Source organism: Prionailurus viverrinus, chromosome A3 (assembly GCF_022837055.1).
Source record: "Prionailurus viverrinus isolate Anna chromosome A3, UM_Priviv_1.0, whole genome shotgun sequence".
NCBI classification, from domain to species: domain Eukaryota; kingdom Metazoa; phylum Chordata; class Mammalia; order Carnivora; family Felidae; genus Prionailurus; species Prionailurus viverrinus.
In genome coordinates, this window is record NC_062563.1 from 6785598 (window position 1) to 6801678 (window position 16081).

Below are 16081 nucleotides of genomic sequence, written 5' to 3' on the forward strand. Positions count from 1 at the left end.
TCTCTCTCTGTCCCAAAAATAAATAAACGTTGAAAAAAAAAAAAAAAAAAAAAAAAGAACACAAGTTTTAAATTTTGATAAAGTCCAGTTTATCAATGTTTTTCTTTCCTCGTTGATACTTCTGTGTCCCAATTAAGACATTGTCGTCCAAGTCAATGTCAAAAAGATTGTTTCTATATTTCCAACTCGTAGTTTTTATAATATTCTCTTCTTTTAGGTCTGTGATCCATTTTGAGTTAATTTTTGTGTGTGTTGTGGGATAATGGATGAAGTTTTTTTTTTTTAAATATGGATAGCTGATTGTTCCTGCACCGTTTGTTGAAAGGAATGTGTTTTCTCCACTGAAATGAACGTTTGCTGATAATCAATGATAACATCTGTGTTACTATACTCCTGGAATATCTTTTTTGCTTCAGTGATCTATATGTCTGCTATGAAACCCATATTACACTGTTTTGATGACTGGAGATTTATAATAATTTCTATAAATCCTCTGATATTGTTCTTCTTTAAAAAATATTTTGGCTAGTCTAGGTCCTTTGCATTTCCATAGGAGTTTTAGAATCGTTCGGTTCATTTATATAAAAATTCCTTCAAGGAGTGTGATTGGGAATGCTGAATGTATAGATCAGTTTGGTGATAACTGACATCTTGAAGGTAGAGAATCTTCTAATCCTTGACCGTGGTATATCCTTCTGTTTATTTAGGCATTCTTTGTCTTAGCACTATTTCATTTTAAAGTTTATTCCAAACATTTTATAATTTTGGTGTTATTCTAATTAGCATTTTTTAAATGTTTATTTATTTTTGAGAGAGAGAGAGACAGAGTGCGAGTGGGGGAGGGGGAGAGAGAGAGAGGAAGACGTAGAATCCGAAGCAGGCTCCAGGCTCTGAGCTGTCAGCACAGAGCCTGATGTGGGGCTCGAACTCACAAAAGGTGAGATTATGACCTCAGCCGAAGTTGGATGCTTAACTGACTGAGCCATACAGGTGCCCCTCTAATTGGTATTTTTAAGATTTCATTTTCCAGTTGTTCAATTCTAGTATTTAGAAATCTAAGTGATTTTTCTACATTGACCCTGAATGTTGAAACCTTTCTAAGCTCAATTGTTTGTTCTGTTGGTTATTTTTAGTAGATTCTTTGGGATTTTCTACCATGTTGTCTATCAGTAAACAAACCTTTTCTTCTTTTACAATCCACGTACATACTACTTGTTTATGTTACATTACAGTGGGGAGAACCTCCAATTATAATATATGAGGACAGGCCCCTTTGTTTTGTTTCTGATATTAAGGGTAAAGGTTTAGTTTTTTGCCATTTCAGTGTGTTGTTGGCTCTAGGTTTTCCACACGTGCCTTTTATCAGGTTGAAGAGATTCCTTTCGATTCCCAGGTTGCTGAGAGTTTTGTGTTTGTTTTATTTTTTGTATTATGAATTAGCTGTGGAATTTTGTGAAATGTTTTTCTGCATCTTTTGACATGATCGGGTTTTTCATCTTCAGTTGGCTAAATCAACTACATTGATTGCTTTTCAAAAGTTATAACAACCTTATATTATTGAGATGAATCTCATTTGGCTCACATATTAGATTCAATGTTCTAAGATTTCGTTAAGGATTTTTGGCATCCATACACAAGGTATGCGTGTGCGTGGTGGTTTTCTTTTTAAAATAGTGTCTTTATTGGCTTTATTAATGGGCTAATGCTGGTTTCCTGGAATGACTTAGGATGTGTGACCGCCTCATTCATATATATGTGTGTGTGTGTGTGTGTGTGTGTGTGTGTGTGTGTATAAATATATATGTATGTATGTATGTATGTGTTCATATATATATGTATATATATGTATATTCATATATATATATATATATATATATATATATTTTTTTTTTTTTTTTTTTTTTTTTAAGACTGTATAGAATTTACCAGTGAAGCAGCCTGGCCTGGAGTTTTCCTTGTGGAGAGGTTTTAAAGTATGAATTCAACTCCATTAGTAGATGTAGGGATATTTGGATTATGAGTGTCTTCTTGAGTAATATTTTGTGTTTGTATCTTGCAAGTGTTTTTCCATTTCATCTAAGTTGTCAAATTTAATGGCATAATGTTGCTCATAATATTCCCTTATTATCCTTCTCTTTATGAACTGTAGAGATGCCACCTGTTGCATTCCTGGTCTCAGTGATTTGTGTTTTCTCTCTTTTTCCTGCTAAGTTGAGTCAGAAAACTTTCAATTTTGAAAAATCTCCCCAAAGAACCACATTTTGTTCCATTGATTTTCTCTTTTTCTCTTTTCCATTTCATGAGATTTCTGCCCTTTTCCATTTAAAGGGCTTTCTGCCCTTTATTCTTTTTTCCTTCTGCCTTTTTTTGGAGTTAATGTTGTTCTTCAAATATTTTAAAGGAGGAAATTTACATGATGAATTTCAGACCTTCTTTTCTGATATTGGCAACTTAATGCTATAAATTTCTCTGTACTTGCTGCTTTAGCTGCATCCCACAATTTTTTCATGTATTCTGCTTTCATTCATATTCAACTTAAAAGATTTTCCAGTTTCCTTTGTGATTTTTTCCCTAAACATATGGGGTATTTAGAAGTGTGTGGTTGATTAAAATTTTTTTTTAAATTAATTTATTTATTTTGAGAGAGAGAGACAGAGAGCGTGCATGCATGCTCACAAGCAGGCGAGGGGCAGAGAGAGAGAATCCCAAGCAGGCTCAGTGCTTAACAGACTCAATTTATGACCCGAGCTGAAATCGAGAGTCGGATGCTTAACTGACTGAGCCACTCAGGGGCCCCAGTAGTGTGTGGTTCAATTACCAAATATTTTCTGGCGGGATTTAAGTTCTTGTTTTCCAAGTCCTTGTTTTTCTCTTTTGTGAGGAAGAGTGTTCAATAAATGTAAATTATGACAACTTGTTCAACTCTTCTGTATGTTTATTGATTTTCTGTCTGTTTTGCCAACTACTGAAACATGACTATTGAAGTATCTACGTATAATTGTGTATATGTCTATTTATCTTTGCAGATTTGAAAGTTTTTTGCTTCATATATTTTGAAACTTTGCAGAATATTTTTTCATACATATATATCATATATATGTATGCATATATGTATGTATGTATATGATATATATATATCTGCTAAATATTGTCCTATTATTCATTTTCCCTTCTCTTTTTTTTCCTATATGTCCTTTGTATTTTCTGTATATTCTTTTCTTTCTATCCTTCATTTTGGATTGTTTCTTTTGTGTGTTCAAAAGGTTAATTCCATCTGGTGTATATTTCATTTCAGGTATTGTAATTTTTATCTCTCGATATTCCATTTGCATCTTTTAGATATTTTACATCTCTTTTATTTATTTTGCGATCATGCTTTACTTCACTTTCTTGAACATATGGGACATTGTTTATGATAGCTGCTTTCACTTCATTTTCTGCTGGTTCCATCGTCTCTTCTATTTCTGTTAATTGAAATTTTTTTTTATCTTTATGTCTTAGTTACCTGCTTCTGTTCCTGCCTTGTAATTATCTGTTGGATGCTGGACATTGCAAAGTTTCTCTTGTTGGTTGCTGGAGTTGATTTTATTATATTTCTTTAGATAGCATTGGATTTTTGTTCCAGAATGCTATTACGTGACTTGCAACCAGCTGAATTCTTTGGAGATCTGCTTTCAGGCTTTGTTAAGTCAGGACCAGAGTGTCTGTTAGTCTCAGGCTAACTTAGTGTAATTACTAATGTGATACTTTTCTGAAGATTCTACCCAGTACCCTCTGTACTATGAAATCTTTTCTCTCTGGTTTTGGGAACGCGAACTCTTCATAGCCCTGCGTAAACTCCGGAAACAGTCTTTCTTCATCTTTCCAGTGGTTCTTTCTTTGGCCTTACATAGGTTCCTCTCATGTACATGCGTCTCTGTGTTTGGCCGAAGACGCTTCCGCAGATCTCTGCAGCTGTCTTTCTGTGCATATTCTGATAGTGGGATACCTAAATTCTAGCCGCCCTGACCTCTGCAACTTTGCTTTTTCCTTCCTCGTTTCTGTGGGATCAACCAACATTTGTTTGGGCTTGCTCTCCTCATCCTGCCTGGAAGCCACTTTCAGGTAGTCAGCTGGTGCCGCGTGGGGCTCAGCTTGTTTTTTCTCTTCTTCCTTTTTGTTGCTTTGTCTGTTTCTCTCCTTAGTCCTGTGCTGCCTGTTGTCCAATGTCTGTAAATGAATTTTTCATATATTTTGGCTGGCTTTCTAGATCTTTCATGTCGGAGGGAAATACGGTCCCTCTGATTCCCTCTTAGCTGGAGACAGAAGTCCTTATTATCATTTTTCTTTTCTTAAATAGAAAGAAGGAATGCCTGCCCTTTTGGCCTACAGGCTTATGAGCGATTGTTTTCTTTTGTTGCTAGCATGTAAGTGGAGAGGCCGCACTTGGTAACTAGGACTGGGAACTGAACTTTCTCAGAGGTTTCAAACAGGTGGCCAGATCCGTTGTGTTTGAAGATGGGCTTTGTTTGGAAATTAGAACGTTTTGCCTTCTGGGATTTTTTGCTGTTCATTTTGCCAAAGCCCCCACTAGTCCGGGTAGTGCCGCCCGGCCCACTCTCCTCTTTTATGTTGCCCTTTTGTGTCTTGCAGACATTTGACTGCTCTTTGCATTCTGGTCCATCGTGTGGCGTGCAGCACGTTCATTACCTACTCCATCCTCACCTCTAGAGGTGCAGTTTCCCCCCCCCCGCCCCTTACCTCAAACTTGTTTTGGCTTCTAGTCACACGAAACTTTTTGAAGATTTTTCATGTCTGTCACAACACCTAGAAGAGCACCTGCTGTGCTCTAAGCCAGATGTTAATACCTAGGATACAAGTGAATAACACAAAAACATTAAAAAAAAAATTATACCAAATGGGATACATGCAATGATTGAGATGTGCTTAGGGCACTTTGAGATGACACAGGAGGGATACCTATGCGTATTCCACCCTGAGCTAAAGGAAATCAGGGAGGGCTTCCTAGAGGGGAGGACATCTAGACTTCCATGGAGGATGAATAGGAGTTTGCCATTCGATTAAGGGAGAACCCCTCATATGTTATACATCATAGTTCCTCAATAAATACTTGTTGAATTGTGTCTGACTCTGGTGATTTTTGTTATTTGGACTTCCTGGCTCACTAATGGCAACCCCCAAAATTCTTGAGACTATTTTTCAGAGTGTCTTTTTTTTTTTTTTTTTTTTTTACAGCCCTGTAGCTGAAAAATATATTAGCAGAAGGAACCCAAGATTTATTTTGGTGAGTTTGAGAATTCAGCTGGGTGATGTCAGGAAGAAAAAAATGATGAAGGATACAGATGCACCTGTAGGAACTTGCTAGGATGAAATATTATCCCTAACACTTTAATAAATGGAAAAATCCTTCGATTGCCCCACATCTAGCTCTTTTCAAATCTTTGCATATTATTGAAACACATGCCCAAGCTCACCGTCTACTAATATCACCGCTTAATTATGAGCTTGCTGCTGGGGGTGGGGGGGAGGGTTGGGGTTTGGTCATGTAATAAGGTGGCTCAAGTCAAGACTGCACATTTATTACAGATTTTAGAAGTATGAAGGAGACCTTTCTCAGCTGTCAGAAAGGTGTGATGAAATGAAGAAATTCTACAGTGACATTCTAGTAAATGTTGTATTTAGAAAATAATTCGAATCAATCTTACTTTAAGAAAATCTATAAAAATCTTTCAACTTTCAAATTTTTGGAATTGTTTCAGTATGTTAGATTCGTATTAAAATGTGAGTAGCATTGGAGGATTTTAGTGTCGATGAGCGGTTCAGATCTCATTTTTATTTAATATATGGGGAATGAAATGCTTTCAATTAGCACTTGGATCCTTCTCATAAAGTATTATGTAGAACAAATGGAGTTCAGAGACCTTTTAAAAAGAAAGCCCAAATCTTTTTCACCGATTCGGAAGCATGAGAATGGTTAGCTCTGAGAACCTGTGTCTTTCTCTGATGCAATTGAATTGATGGGAGAATTTGATGAGTTTCGGGCGACCCCAGGTGACCTCTGTCAGAAGGAAGCTGGAAGATTAAAAGGGTCTGCAATCAGAGAAATTTAATAATGTTCGACTAAAAATATTCATGGGATAAAGTAAGAAGCACAAAGGTCTTCTGATGTCGCTAAACGATTAAAGGGTAGATCTGAAGTCTAACACAAAATGCACGGTAATAGCAACAACAGCTGTTTTGTTAGGAGCGTTCGCCAGTCCCAGGCATTGTGCTGTGCAATTCGCAAGCCTTCTCCTTCTCTGTCCCGGGAGCCCTCCGGAGGCAAGCCTGCTACTTTGCAGGATAAAGCCATTTTGAACTGCTTGAGACGCCAACACAACACCACTCTCCTGTGTGTGTGATTCCCAAGCTGTTGTTTGCGCCTGCTATGTTCTCCATTCACAGCCCACACTTCACGCTGCCAGGCACTATCTAGTGCTTTATTTATGTTAATACTTAATTCTCAGAAAGACTGTGAGGCACCTGCTCTTGTTATCCCTGCTGTTTAGATGAGCAAACCGAGCACGGAGGGGTTAAGTAACTTGCCTAAGCCACACAGCTAACGAACAGTGTCACTGGGATCCGAACCCAGGCGGTCTGGTTCCAGAGTTAGCCCATATGCGTTCTTCTGCCTTACGTGGCCTCTGGATCTAGAAGAGATTCATGTGACCAGCATTCTATTATGTGTAAAGGAAAACGACAAGACCGTGCAGCCACTAAAAGAATTGGTGAGGGTTTCCATTCAGTGGCTGGTAACACAGACTGGAAATAATGATGGCTTCAACAAATAGATGCTGATTGTGGGGAGGTGGTTCTCCACGGGTCTTTCTCGTGTTTTGTGAGCAGAGGCACTGACCGCTTTTGTTCTGGAGTGTCTTCTCCAGAATATTTGTTGCAAACAGCTTTGAAAGATAGTGTCTCCCTCTGGGGCAAGGGGAAGATGTGTTTTGCTGTGCAGTAGAATAAAGATAATGTCCCTTTATAAGGTAAAGGTTGGACAGATTTGTTTACAGCCAATAATAAAAAAATAATCAGGTTTCCTGAGTCTAGGGTTCCCCAGCTGTGATGCAAAGCTACTGCCTGCATGAAATCCGCCGGGGCCGTTCCCCGTCTGTGGACTTGGGGGCGGGGCAGGGAAACAGAGGTGACCATGAGCCGCACTGTGAGCAGTAAATTCCTTTGTCTCTGACCTAGGAGTCTCATTTCTTCTGCCAGGATCCTTGAAACGGGCAGGCTCACTGGTTGTCTTGTGAGAAGGGTGAAATATTGGACCCTTCACATTTCTTGCCTTTTTTTTTTTTCCTCCCACACATAAAAGAAGGCCGCAGGTAGGCCGATGAGGGTTGTTGGGTAGCAGCTGCAGAAAGTCAGCAGGTGCCCTGGCTCCTTCAGCTTTTGGCTCCGCTGTCTTTAACATCTCCTAAGGCCACGAGCTGCCTGCTGGTGCTCCGGGTAGGAATCTGGAAAAAGACAGCACCAGAGTTTTCCCAGATGTCCCACAAAGTGACTTCTGCTTATATCACAGTACCTACCCCAGGTGCCGGGAGGGCTGGGAAATGTGGTCATTTGGCTGAGCAGTTTCACTCAGAATATAATCGGTGTTCTGTTAGCAAAGAAGAAAGGAGAATGGATTTGGGCCAAGCATAAGCCATCTCAACTGTGGGGATGGAGACGTTGTACTGGGTATAAGCAGAACGGGGTTGTTTCGTGCAAAGATTTCCAGCATGAATAAATATTTGATTCCAATACTAAGCCCCTCTCTCCTTGCTTTGAAAAATGCAAAGTGGAGCGTATGAAAGCAAATCCTGTTATCGCATGCACATTCCAACTGCTAATGGAGACCCTTGTGTGCACAAAGCATTTGGTAGTTGAAACTGTGGGCTAACAACCAGTCGAAAGGAATCCGTGGCCCCTGGAAGTGCCTTTGCACCAGTAATGACCCTTGTGAGCCATTAATCTGCAAGAGATGCCCTGTCTCTAGGTCACTGCTTTATAAACCGAATATCAATAAAGGCTGCCAGGGGCATGTTAATTATTTCTGTGGATGGAGCCATTGCAGCTGGTCTGTGAAAGTAAGTGTTTGATGAGAAAATACGTGGGCTTAGTGAATCTGTGAGAAGACACTTCCTTAAACTGGAAGATTTCTCTGTCCCTCCCTCTCTGATACCACAAAGGGGTTCCAGACAGGTGGGTAGTCCCTTAGTGTCCCTTAGTGGTGTTGGATGGGTCCCTTAGTGGTGTTGGATGGGTCCTTCCTGGGGTCTGCCTGGGGAGTTTTAGCATTACTTGTTTCCTTTGCTGTATGTTAGAGGCTTAGAAGATTTCTTTCGTAGGTTGATAAAATGATGCCAATGGTCATACCAAAAGCGGTTACCATTATTGGCGTCTAATATGTACCATCGTCGGGGCTTATCTAATGAATTATCTAATCTTCATGGTATTCCCGAGAGATGGTGCTTTTGTTGATCTATTTTACACCTGTGTGTGCTTGATTTAAAAGAAATTGTAGGGGCACCTGGGTGGCGCAGTCGGTTAAGCGTCCGACTTCAGCCAGGTCATGATCTTGCGGTCCGTGAGTTCGAGCCCCGCGTCAGGCTCTGGGCTGACGGCTCAGAGCCTGGAGCCTGTTTCCGATTCTGTGTCTCCCTCTCTCTCTGCCCCTCCCCCGTTCATGCTCTGTCTCTCTCTGTCCCAAAAATAAATAAACGTTGAAAAAAAAATTTTTTTTAAAGAAATTGTATAACTTGTCCAACTTGTTCAGGCAGGCAGACACCAGGGGTGGGGGCTGAGATTCACATTAAGTCCATGTGACCCCAAGGTCTCAGCTCCTAACATCGTGTCATGGTGGCTTTCAGTGTCACAGAGAGGCTGAAGCCCGTTCTCCCTCCCTTCTTTCCTTTCTCTGCTTCCTCCGTACCTTTCTTCTTTACTTCCTTCTTTTTGACTGTAGAAATAATGAAAACACCCTTCACTACCATGTTACCGTTTTAATTTTGTGGCACCTGACTTTCCAAGTCCGGGTCCACGGTCAGTACGTTTGCCTAGTGCCTAACCCCGTACTAGGTACGAGCTGCACTTTGGTGAACGAGACCAATGTCGTCCCAGTTAGTTCGGAACAGATGTGTCATTTTCCATTTCTCTTGCATAACATTGTTATGCATAACAAACATGTATGTTATGCAAACATAACATGTTTCCATGTCACTATGCTGTTGTCATAATTATCATTTTTAATGTCCTCATAATATTCTATCATATCGATGTGCCACAATTACCTTCAATATTACCTTGCTATTGAGTAATTAGGTTGTCTCCAGTTATTTGCTATTATAGATAACAAGCATCTTTAATCCTTTTCTAAAAAATAGCATAAATGCAGATTATCCCACAAGGAATATCTTTGTTCCTATAGTTTCATTCTTTGGTTAATTTTTCTTAGGAAAAATTCTCTAGAGTTCAATTACTGGGCAAGAGGGAAAGTATGTTTCTATGCCTTTGCAGAAGTGTTAATAATTAAGCATTACTCCGTGCAGACCCCAGCAGGTACTTTGCATGCAACATCTCGTATAATGTTCACAACAAACTTGGAAGACAGGTAAAGTCACCCTTACTTGACAGATGTGGGGGAGGGGGAGTAATTGTCCCGTAGTCATGATCTGTACGCGGAAGAGGGACCTACGTGGAGGTTCACAAGGGCTGGTGTCCGTGCGCTTAACTCAGTTTCCCGCCAGCCTCCGCTTCTAAGAACCACTCCCTCATCTTCCCTCATGAGCCAGTGGTGGAGTTTTTTCAAAAGTCTGAAGTTGAGCAGCGAGGCAGAGCATCTGCCTCGTAATTTTTTCTAACCATGTGTTAACCAGCCCAGACATCTGTGGGTGAACCAGGGCAAGGGTTATAGAGCTGATCTATAAGTGGACATTGTAAACAGTCAACAGATGGCAGTCATTCATCGTCGTCGTCACCCCTGTGTCACTGACATGCTGCGAGATTCAGGCTCAGGCTCTTCTACACAGATTCCCGTTTCTTACTTGGGTCTTTCACTGAACATTGTCAACCAGGTACTCTGGAAACAGGTTTGAAGGACTTATCAAAGCGTCGCACATTTGCCAAGACTGTTTGTCCCTGCGTCTGTCCCCCCACCTCTTCCTTCCTTCCTTCCTTCCTTCCTTCCTTCCTTCCTTCCTTTATTCTTTCTTTCTTTCTTTCTTTCTTTCTTTCTTTCTTTCTTTCCTCTCTTTTTTCTTTCTTTCTTTCTTTCTTTCTTTCTTTCTTTCTTTCTTTCTTTCTTTCTTTCTTAATGCTCCCTAGGATCCAACACTATCCTAAGTACTTTTATGTGTACTAAAATCTTACTTCTCCCAACAACCCTGTGAGATAGACACTGTTGTAACCCCATTTTATGGATGAGGAAACAAGGGTTCAGAGCGATTAGATCTAGGCAGAGACGTATTTACCCTGAGGCTCCTGAAGCTCAGGCATCAAGGCTCCTCTCTTGCATGGGCCACTGTGTTTCTATGAGTTTGTGGAATGTTCTAGGGAGAAGGGGAAGTCGTGGTGCAATCAGGAAGTATTTCTGTGCTGCAGTCCTGATATTGCTGAAGAGATCTTAGAAGAAAGGGTTGTGACTCTCTAAGTCTCCAGCAAATCATTGTGATTATTTTTCTCAAGCAACATTAAATACTCCAATTTTGTATTGGCAGTAATGTCTTCTTTTTGATAAAAAGAGTCCCCAGCCGAATATATTTCCCACAAAATTTGTCTCCTCTCTGGGAGTCTGGTTTTAACTAATTGGTGTGTCCGGTCTCATTTGCCTCTGCTGTAAAATAGGGATAAAAATCAGACCTATGTCACGGATTGCCATAAGCATGAAATAAGATGGTACCTGGAAAGTATGGAGGAGAGAGTAGGCGTTCAAGGAATGGTCATTTTCACTATTTGTTCACCGTGTTGTGAGACAGCTTCCTCGCATCTGGCCAAGCTTGGCCGAGTAGTACTAGGAAGATCTTCCAGCAATTCGGGACATGATCATTTTTAGCTAAGAAAACAAAAAGTGCTTTAATTAGTTAATTAACTAATTAACTAGTTAATTAATATATTCAGCCATTGATCCACTCCGTATTTATTGAGCATCTTATATACTGGACGCTCTGCTGTGTCCTGAGGCTACGGTAGGAAAGCAAAGCGTCTTGCACAAACGACACCAAGACGCTCTGTTTTGGGGAAGTGTTGCCAGCTCTGACTCCTTTGGCCAAATGCATAGTGATCTGTTGCTGGGGTCGGGTGTGGGGACTCCGGACAGCCCTAGGTGACTCACTTCCGGGCCATTTAGGGCCAGGGGACGCTTTGAGTTATTCAGAATATCTCTAATTGACCCTGAAGTTCTCTTTTGACCAGATTCAGGAAACCTCCTGCCCCACCAAGGAAACACGCGGGTGGCACAGTGCCGGCAGGAAGTGTGTTCAGTGTTAACTCTTCGAGGGTAAAAGCTGCGACTAAGCTAGTGTGGGAGAGCCCAATCCTATTTCTCTCGCCCTGTTGGAAGAAATTCTCTTGGGGTGCCTGGGTGGCTCAGTCGATTGAGCGTCCGACTTCGGCTCAGGTCACGATCTCACAGTCTGTGAGTTTGAGCCCCGCGTGGGGCTCTGTGCTGACCGCTCGGAGCCTGGAGCCTGCTTCGGATTCTGTGTCTCCCTCTCTCTCTGCTCCTCCCCCATTCACACTCTGTCTTTCAAAAATAAATAAACAATAAAAAAAAAAATTAAAAAAAAAAAAAAAAGAAAATGTTCTTGGAAACACGGCCCTGTTAAAATGTCTGGCCCCTGACAGAAGGCATTGAGTCTAATGGTCGTGCTGGCGGGGGGCAGTCTTGCCCCAGCTCGTCAGGTTTTTCAGTAGAGATTTCTGAAGAGGCCATTTTATTTTGTTGTTTATGTTAATAGCATAAGGGTCTAAAATTCTGAACAGGACATACCTCGTGCTTCAAAAATCTATAAGCTTGAGGGGCGCCTGGGTGGCTCAGTCGGTTAAGCGGCCGACTTCGGCTCAGGTCATGACCTCACGGTTCGTGGGTTCGAGCCCCGCGTCGGGCTCTGTGCTGACAGCTCAGAGCCTGGAGCCTGTTTCATATTCTGTGTCTCCCTCTCTCTCTCTGACCCACCCCTGTTCATGCTCTGTCTCTCTCTGTCTCAAAAATCAATAAACGTTAAATTTTTTTTTAATCTATAAGCTTGAAAATATCTACCTCAGTAAAACAGTAAAATGCGGGGTTTTGTTTTTCCCATTCTTAGGGACAATTTGGGAACAGTGTGACGGGGAGTCCCAAGGGCTCTTTGGCCGGATTTCAGCTTTTGTCTGTGAGTAGAGAGGCCCAGGCAGGCAATGCTGTTTTCCAATGGCCTCTGGTTCCTGGGGCCTGGCACTTTAAGTGTACCATTAACTTGTGTGTTTGTTACACAGCTTCCTTGAAGTGGACTTTTGACGTGACGTAGGTGATCGTCCTGTGATGCTGTTCTCACCTAACATGAATCGGAGAGGTGAATCGGAGAGGTGCCCCCACAGAGGCTGAGGGTCCCTCTTTGGCCAGTACTTTGAGGAATCTAGGGAACACAGAATGTGAAGAAAGCATATAACCACATGTGAGACTTTTCTAGGGTGAGGTGAAAAGTCATTAAAAAAAACAAAACAACAGCCTCCAGAACTCCCCAGGCTAGAGGCTATGGGCCAGATCTGACATTTGCATCCATGTGGCCTTACGTATGTCCCGAGTCTCTGTTTCTCCTTTGTACGGAGTTGTGTCAATGATCAGATTAGACAGAACTTGCAGCAGTGGGGGACACAGAGGAAGCCTTCAAAGATTCACTATTGAGTGAATAAATGATTAAAAAAAAGTGAAAGAAATAAGGAGTGAATGCAAGAATGACATGATCCCTGGGTCCCTTTCACCAAATGGTATTGAAGAGACTGGAACGAGATTATATTTAGTAACTCATGCATCAGTATTGGCTACAAAATCGTGGGGCCCAGTACAAAATGAAAATGTGGATGTGGAACCCGTGTTCAAAAATTATTAAGAATTTCCAGATGACCACCGGTGAGCATTGAGCCAAGCACGGGGCCCTTGTGAACGCGGGGGTCCTAATATGCACTGCGCCCTGGGTCATGTGTGGGCCACATGCCCGTGAAGAAGCCAGGCCTGCTTACTTTTCCTGCACTTCTATTCATTGGTTCATCCACTCTGTGGATGCTTCCTACACTCCTTTGTAATCTGTATAAAGACCCCCTCCAAAGCAACAGGTATAATTAAAATATTTGAAATGCCTGGTTCTCCGTTTTCATTTTAGATCTCTTCGCCCCCAAAAAGTTGTTGTTTTTTTTTAAATCTCCGTCGATGACATGGTTGGAAGAGAAAAAAAAATCCACAGTGTTATGAATTCCTGTGCTTTTCATCTTCCCCGTATTATATAGTTTGGAAATCATTTCTGGTTTTCTTACTAAGTAGTGCATTACATGCCTCGCAGAGGAGGTAACGGCAGCCTGTGTTTATGGAAGGTGTATCACGCTTATTATAAGTTTCATTAGTCCACAGCCCCTGAACTAAGAGAGCCAAGGATAGCTAATGACACGAAGTTAAATCGGGACAGACGCTAACTCTCGGTTCCCCTAATGATCGTTTTCCCAGTGTGAGTCGCTACCGTTTTAGAAAGAACAAGGGCATTATTTTTTCCTGCTTTTCCAGTAGCCCGATCGGTAGCAAGATTATTTCAGCTGGTGAAGGCTGGTGCTAATGAGGCCAAGGTCATGGGCTTGATCCCTATCTGGGGCAGTTAGTTAACCTCAACAGAGAACCCACACTACACCTTCCACCCCGGGCTGCGGGTTCACAGTTCCCGACACGGGGGACATGTTGGGCGTGTAGATGAAGTAAGGAACGCGTCGTGCCCTTGCAGGGAGAGCAGACGTGTGGTTATATGCCTCGGCCCTTTCTCTACTGAGCCTTTGGCAGGCATCACTGACTGATTTGGCAGTCCTTCCTCCTGAGTTCAGACAGACCCTCAGAATCCTGCTCCACACGGCGTTCTAGATCAGGGGTCAGCAAATTATGCCCCATGGGGCAAAATCCGGCCCATCGTCTATTTTTATATGGACAAGGTTTTATTGGAACACAGCCCCGTTCATTAGGCTGCATATTGTCTACAGCTGCTTTTGTGCTTCAAAGGCGAGGTTGAGTGGTTGTGACAGACTGTGTGGCCCACAAAGGCAAAATGCATACCGTTCAGGTGTTCACAGAACGAGTTTGCTGACCCCTGGTCTAGGTGATCACGGAATCAAGGAGAGTTGGCACAACCTATTTGTTATCCCTGGATTTGGGAGTGGTTACTCACATTACAAACCGATTCTTCTTCTTTAGTTTTTTTAAGTTTATTTTTATTTTTGAGAGAGAGAGAGAGAGCAAGTGGTGGAGGGGCAGAGACAGAGAGAGAGAGAGAGAGAGAGAGAGAGAGAGAGAGAGAGAGAATCCAAAGCAGGCTCCACACTATCAGCACAGAGCCTGATGTGGGGCTGAACCATGAACCAGGACATCACGATTGGAGCTGAAATCAAGAGTCAGACACTATGGGGTGTCTGGGTGGCTCAGACGGTTAAGCCTCCGACCTTGGCTCTGGTCATGATTTCATGGTTCGTGAGTTTGAGCCTCGGGTCTGGCTCTGTGCTGACAGCTCAGAGCCTGGAGCCCTCTTCAGATTCTGTGTCTCTCTCTCTGCCCCTCCCCACTCACACTGTTCTCTCTCTCTCTCTCAAAAATAAACATTAAACAAAAAGCCGTGATTTCTAAAAGATATGAAAGGTCTTTGAATTTTGCTGTGAGTTGTACTAATGGTTCACTTGTTCACTGATAATTTGATTAAGGAAGGGGAATGTCTATTGAAGACAATATGGTAGCCTGTGTCCTACTGAAGAAAAATTACTTTCTCCATTCTGTGTGAGAAGGACAGCGACTCTGATTTATAGCATTCTTCTTGGGTTCCTTTCCGATGCTCCTCATGAAGCCTACAGCTCTGTGTGCTGGGCATTCGCCATTCGTGCTGTCTTCACTGTACCTTCCAGAAGTCTTATCGTTGGATCTAACATCGAGTACCTGTATGATTTCTAGTTCCTTGAAACGGCCTCAGAGGGGTTGGTTTAGTTGCCTAAGACACAGAGGAGAAATCATTTACAAAATTCAGGGTCATTTTTTTTTCTGAAGAAAAGAGGTCCATCTAATGGGGGGCTCTGCGTTTTGATTTTCAGACAGGTGAGAAGCGGGCCGGGTCGCAAGCAGTAAAACGCCAGGGACGGGACGGGAGTCTGGAAAAGTAAGAAAGTTGCTCTCCTTGTCTGTCTCTGGGTAGCCATTTGTTCTTGACCTTGATGGAAGATTTCATTGCCCCCAAACTCTTTTTAATAGACACGATTTTCTTTGGCTATGAAGAAAGCGTTTTCTTTTCTTCTGCTGATAGTATCCTGCATTTCCTTTGAGGAAACAGCCCTTCCTCCATTAAAAGGAGCTGTGTTCTTTCGTCCAAGGGTGGATCCGGTGAAGCAGAACTGGCCAATCAGGGGCTCAAGATCCTCTGGCCATAGTGATTGGTCCAGGAGAGACCCATGATCCACATTGGACTGTTCAGAGGGTCTCATAGGACTTGTGAGGGAACTACCAGCAATGGAATCTATTTCCTACTGTCCTTTGCCTGGAGTGATGTAAGTCTGGAGCCTCTGGGGACTGCAGTATGTACCCAAGGATGAAACAAGTGCAGTAGAAGGCTGAGCCGAAAGGGAGAGAGACACCGTCTCCTGATGACATGACGTGGGTCCCTGACACAGCCAGAGCCTTCCTTGGGTTCTTCAGTTACGCAATAAACTGTCTTTTTTCCTTGAGCAAGTAGACTGGGGTTTTCACCCCTGACAATTAATAGCAGTGCTGAGTTCTTAAGCGAAGAGGGCTAACTTGGTAGAAGTCATGGTCCTGGAAAGTCATTCCAGGGCCATTCACCTTCGGCTTGCC